General features: G+C 30.9%; 1 non-coding gene across 1 annotated transcript; it reads right to left on the bottom strand.

Annotated features, from left to right (window-relative positions):
- Positions 1 to 4601: 4601 nt before the first annotated feature.
- Positions 4602 to 4721, bottom strand: LOC111692220. Its single transcript, XR_002763182.1, has one exon. It is a non-coding gene; the product is annotated as a 5S ribosomal RNA (ribosomal RNA).
- Between the last annotated feature and the right edge of the window lie 2285 nt (positions 4722 to 7006).

Below are 7006 nucleotides of genomic sequence, written 5' to 3'. Positions count from 1 at the left end.
ATTTAAAAACTAACAACGACACTACTTTAAGTTTTTATGTATTTTTATAAAATGAAAATGATTTGTACATATATACGTACGTATTTATAATAAAAATATAAATAAAAATGTATAATGTTTCATTCATGCAATTTTAAAGCTGAAATTAAATAGGTAACTACGGTATTAGACGACCAGCATTAAATTGGATCATTACATTAATTGAAAACAACATGTTAGTATAAACTAGAAATAATATAATCTGAATGGTTATTGTACATAAATATAAGATATATGTTTACTATACAGGGTGTAACGTAAAGGTTGGGAATAAATTAAACGGTGGATTCTTTAGTTTAAAAAATAAATTTTTGTCATATGAAGTTATGCTCTACGGGTTTTCTTTTCCAAGCTACAGGGCGCTAAAAAATTTCAAAAGATTTAATTTTTCTCCAATAACTTTCGAACAGAAAGAAAATAATAGATTGAAATTTTATCCATAGCTTAATTTGATAATCCCCTAGTAAAAGGAAAAAGATTGGCTTTGTAAGTTACTCAGTGGCGTGCGTGCGTACTATACCGTAAGGTTTTTCGAAGAAAATTGTGGTACGCCACTGGTAAAAACATTTTTTAAATATTTTTTTGTAATCCACATTTTATTTTAAACTAAATTACCCTCTTGTGTTTTATTCCTAGCTCTTGTTATTTTTCCGTAAATAAAACTTTTGTAAATACCTTTTTCCCTCTGCTAACATAGGAAAATGAAAATAACAAAAACATTATGAAGTATGTTTTGACTCAGCTACCGAAAATGGTCAAATAGGCATTAAAAAAAGACTTGTTTATTTTCAAGATGATATTAAAATATCACATTGTTTTAACAATAATAAAAAAACACTTGCGACTTAGGAATTTAAAGAATTTATTGAGTAAGTAATAAGAAGTAATAAACAACAATCAATATTACAAAAGGTGCTGGAAATGTTGCCCCCAATACATTTTTCAATGCACTTTCTCATGGATTCTCTTACTCGTCCAAAAATACCAGACATATCTCGAATTTGCTGACAGCCAATTTCAACTCTTTGACGAAGAATCTGTACATCAGAAATGGGAACGGAATAAACTATGGTTTTTAAGTGCCCCCACACATAATAGTCTAACGGATTAAGTTCGGGAGAACGAGCAGGCCACGCTCTTGGCCTTACACGACCTATCCATTTATTGGGGANTATACAGGGTGTAACGTAAAGGTTGGGAATAAATTAAACGGTGGATTCTTTAGTATAAAAAATAAATTTTTGTCATATGAAGTTATGCTCTACGGGTTTTCTTTTCCAAGCTACAGGGCGCTAAAAAATTTCAAAAGATTTAGTTTTTCTCCAATAACTTTCGAACAGAAAGAAAATAATAGATTGAAATTTTATCCATAGCTTAATTTGATAATCCCCTAGTAAAAGGAAAAAGATTGGCTTTGTAAGTTACTCAGTGGCGTGCGTGCGTACTATACCGTAAGGTTTTTCGAAGAAAATTGTGGTACGCCACTGGTAAAAACATTTTTTAAATATTTTTTTGTAATCCACATTTTATTTTAAACTAAATTACCCTCTTGTGTTTTATTCCTAGCTCTTGTTATTTTTCCGTAAATAAAACTTTTGTAAATACCTTTTTCCCTCTGCTAACATAGGAAAATGAAAATAACAAAAACATTATGAAGTATGTTTTGACTCAGCTACCGAAAATGGTCAAATAGGCATTAAAAAAAGACTTGTTTATTTTCAAGATGATATTAAAATATCACATTGTTTTAACAATAATAAAAAAACACTTGCGATTTAGGAATATAAAGAATTTATTGAGTAAGTAATAAGAAGTAATAAACAACAAACAATATTACAAAAGGTGCTGGAAATGTTGCCCCCAATACATTTTTCAATACACTTTCTCATGGATTCTCTTACTCGTCCAAAAATACCAGACTATCTCGAATTTGCTGACAGCCCATTTCAACTATTTGACGAAGAATCTGTACACCAGAAATGGAAACGGAATTAACTATGTTTTTTAAGTGCCCCCACACATAATAGTCTAATGGATTAAGTTCGGGAGAACGAGCAGGCCACACTCTTGGCCCTCCACGACCTATCCATTCACTGGGGAACGTTTCATTGAGGGCGCCATCATGCATAAACCATATGTTCTGGCGTGTTTCAATTGGAACTTCTTCTAATAAAGGTTGTAATCTGTTTCGAAGAAATCCAGATACGATAAACCGCCTAGTCTGTTTGGTAGTACTATGGGACCAATAAAAAAATCGCCAATTATTCCGGCCCAAATATTAATTGAAAATCGTTGCTGGTGCCGGGATTGTATTATTCCATTCGGAATTTCATCAGCCCATATATGACTATTGTGGAAATTGATTATACCATCCCTTGTAAATCCAGCTTCGTCGGTAAATAAAATGGATGAGTGGAATAACAAGTTTCGATTGCACTTATTTAAAAACTAGGTACAAAATCTAAGACGTGGTGCATAATCTTCGACAGAAAGTGCCTGAACTCTTTGCAGATGGTATGGGTATAACAAATTATCATGCAGGATTCGTTGGACAGTCATATGACTTACTCTCTCCATTCTTCCAATTCTTCTAGTACTTGATTTAATGTCTGAACAAACTTCTAGCACATATTCCTGGGGTCAATATATGATGATCTAATCCAAGTTACATTAGTCCAAAAATGATTCCGAGATACAGGGTATTGAAGTTACAATTTTATTTTCATTTTTCTTCAGTAACTTCATTATTAATTCTAGTAAATACATACAACTTCGTAGAGAAAAGTTTTCTGACATGAGAAATTGTTCTCGAATTTGCTATGAATTATTAGAGGGTGCCACCTCCAGTACCCACATGCATGTAAATTTTCATAACTTCTTCGTGCTCTGGTTTATTGAATTTTTAATAAAAAATTCTTATTCTCTGACGTTTTTTATAAAAAAAGGTAAGCCTGGTAAATGTCGTTTCCAACAACCGTTTTTTGGATATCTGGATTTAAAGGTTTCATTTCATAAATTTGTCATTGCCTAGCTTTGCACTTTATAAAGGCTGATTCAAACTAGTTATATAATTTTGGAGCATGTTTAGATGCCAATGAACCAATAGTAATAAAAAAAAATTAAATACCAATAATAACAACGACAACAGGTACTTATGTAGAAATCAAAGGCGTCAGGAACAATCAAAATTCCAAAAAAAAATTGTGAAGATGAGATGAAAAAGAAGAAATGGAGTACGTTAATTCAATTAACTAAAAGTAGATGTTCAAAATGACTCCCGTTTTCTTGGACACAAAGGTTAACCCGCCGAAGAAAGTTGAACTTAACTCTTCTCACGATATCTGCATACTTCCTTGAAATATGAGAAGAATTTCGTATGCGTCTCCACAACTGTCCTGCGATGTTTATTGAAAGCTCAACTAAAATCTCATACCACAGTCCTTTTATTTAGTAATAGAGAAATAGAAAGGACACAAATAAGAAGCTTGCTATAATAACAAATCTATAGTCATGCAAAACACAGAGTTTGAATTATATTGAGAAAAGCATCAATATGAACAAGCAATACAATTTCAAAGTTGAAGCATCTGATGCCCAAATTCTGGTAAATCCAAGAGCTTCTAACTTAAAAAGTTCTTTTGCCAGAAGAGAAAGAATGCGAAGATCGTTTTGACAAAGTATAATGAGATGAATGAGAGCAATTTACAGTAATATTACATTATAAAGAGAGCAGCATAAGCTTTAGTTGATTCTACTGCTAAACGGAGATTAAAGAACTACCACTAAACTAAACTACTACAAGAACTAAAGAAACCAAAATACATATTCTACTACGCTAAAATATTGAGAACACAAAATTTCTTCACGAATATTTAATATGAAATCCATATGTAGACAACCATCCTCATGGCAAGTTTCGCATTCAGCAAATACTGAGATGGCTTTCAATAATCTGTTAATGGTGTGTTGCATAATTTAAGGAGATTTATTCGCAATCATTTTGCACTTTAAAAACCATTAGTGTTTTAACAATAAACCTGAGAAAATGTACAGACAGATACAAATTAGGTGAAAACCTGAATTCGTTAGCAAAATAGCATTAAACAAAATAGCCCAACAGAAATACAGATTCAATTGCCCTTTTTACAAAATTTCTTTTTTTTGTGTGTGTTTTATAATAGGCTCTAGTATGTTTACTTTATTACAAATGGTATTAAGCTAATTCAAATAAATACAATGTTTTTTTCAATAATTCCTATCAATGAATTCAAACGATATCCTTAGATGCCAAAATATAGGCATGCAAAAGATATACAATCTCATAGTTGACATGTAGCCCATGAGTAAATGTTTTGTTTACTTCTCTAAAATGACGATGTTACTTACATATGGAAAGAGGAAAACGACCGTATTATAAGAAATGAATCTAATATAAAAACATTCGATTGTTTCTCTTAATATTAAAAATCCATAACTTATATCATAAGTACTGACAGAAAAATATAAAAAGCCAAGGTGTTCAAATAAAGAAATATTTAAACGAAAAAATGAAAAAAAAAAGATGACAACGACACGCGGTGTTCCCAAGCGGTCACCCATCCAAGTACTAACCGCGCCCGACGATGCTTGACTTCAGTGATCGGACGAGAACTGGTATTTTACATCGTGGTATGGCCGTTGCCTGCTTCAATTATATGATTTTTAGAATATATGGGAGAAATGATTAACAATAACTGTGTCGCTAAAAAAATATATATAATTTTATGTAATAAAATACTTGTAATAAAAACAAATATTGTAAGAAATCAAATAATTACTAAGCTAATTTAACAGTTACCTACCTTTCAATGTTTCTGTTATAACATATGTTAAATCTGTTTTACAAAATATTTTCTTGAACTAATAGTGCATTTTTTTATTCACCATATTTGGAAATAATCTGTACTTACTTTGTCCCTTTTACAAATAGTACTAATACTTATATTCTTTTTTTCTTCTTTTGCCTATTAGGATTTTATGCAGAAGGTACCTACCTACTCCAAAGATACGTTAATACTTGTCAAGATAATTTAATTTTAAATACAATTATGGTGTGAAAATAATTTATGGGATAATATTCATTTATAAGATTGTACTTTCATGTTTCATTTTATTTAGGTAGGTAAATTATGTCGCCGACTTCCCATTATACATTGGAAAGCAAACGGATACTTTCTAATCATTTGTTTGTCATTAAGATAACGTTAATGTAAATACCACCCTTACTTATAAAAGATGTGCAAGGGCGACTAGTTAGTAAGTTGGTACGTATTGGTCTTGTTAGACGTCTCGCTACCTACTCGCTCTTTTATCAGTATCCTCAGTGTCCTGTACGTTTGAGAACCAAATAAATTTGTTATAATCGAGTTCGACATTTGTTTTTAAAAAGCGAATTGTGCGGACCGAAAACATAACTGGTATATTTATACATCTTGCGGGTTCCAGAATATGAATTTAATAAGCAGTAAAATAAATATACCTACATCATAGAATCCCATAAAATGTCAAAATCCTTCAATATTTAAATCGGCAACATACCGCTACAAAGCTAGATTCTTCATGCACAAATATTTTCAGTTTTTATATTTATTATGAATATAAAAAATATTTTTGTACAAGATTACAAACAAACGATCGACAGTCAGATTAAAATAGCAAGGTGTGTGAAGTTTATTACTTAAAGGACCAATTTAGCTAGATGCACAACTGTTTTTTTTTTTTTTCTAGAGCTGATAGAAATATTGACGATTTTATTGAATTAACATATAGCAACGATATTTGGCTTAACATTGCTAGTCAATTTATATTCAAATGAGTATCAGATGACCTTGAGAAACTCTTACAATGGTGCTCTGGCTCTGATGAAATTTCTTTACATTTATATTACACCTTACCCTCTTATTTAAATAATTATATATTATTATGTTTATTATTCCAATAATTTATTTTCTTTTGGACAATTTCGTATATTCTGAAAAAATGCAAATATCTGGCACTCAACACTAGTAATCCTTCCTCACTTTCTCAGTTCAAGCCAATTCTCCCATTTATGTATGTCTCGAGATAAATATTTTTGACAAAATTAGTTTATTGGATAAGTGCTTCGATGAACCACACTGGAAACTATTGGGCCTTATGTGATTATAATACAATAAAAGTGTTACATAGCGCCAAGCAAAGAACCTGTTGACCTGTTATTTGCACAATTATAATAGCAGATTCAAAAACCTCTAAGGTTGCTAACACCACTATTTCCATTATGAAAATGTTCAAGCCTGGAGTAAGAAAAAACACTTGCTAACCTGAAAAAATGGACCCACAAATAATATAAGTTTATCTTTGTGTGATGTTGGTTGCCTACCTCAAACGCTTAATAGTATTTAAATTTAATTCCTGCTCACAATAGAACACATTGAGTTCAAATGAGTTCGTGAAACAATAAAAATAGATAGTTACTATCAGACTCTGACTAGGTTGGGTTTATCGCAAAAAAAAATGGATTTAACCAAATCCTCTAGCAACAACCATTTAGTTAGAGCCTAAACTTCAGTTAATAAACCTTTGGATACCATACAATGCATGCGCTTTTGTTATGTTATTGTTCTTCTGGTATACATTTTTACTCCTGATTTAGCACCAAGTGATTTTAGATTTTCAGATATTATAATTGTTGAAAACTGTCTGAGAGTAGTGCTCAATTAAAATTAATTGTAAATAAGGTAACTTTGCAGATGAGTAAATTAGTGCAGATTTTATATAAAATAATTTATTGCACACAAAAAATATTCTAAAAATCAAAAACAGTGGCGGTTCTTGACTTTCATATCAGGGAGGGTAGAAAAATTTTAGTACAAAGTATTGAAAACAAAATATATTTAGGTAGTTTTATTTTAATAAGTACTATTGAAATATAGGGAAACTGTGCTCA

This window comes from Anoplophora glabripennis, unplaced genomic scaffold (genome assembly GCF_000390285.2).
Source record: "Anoplophora glabripennis isolate ALB-LARVAE unplaced genomic scaffold, Agla_2.0 scaffold37, whole genome shotgun sequence".
Classification (NCBI taxonomy): Eukaryota; Metazoa; Arthropoda; class Insecta; order Coleoptera; family Cerambycidae; genus Anoplophora; species Anoplophora glabripennis.
The sequence above is the reverse complement of the archived record's forward strand: the minus strand, read 5'-3'. Positions and strand labels throughout refer to the sequence as shown.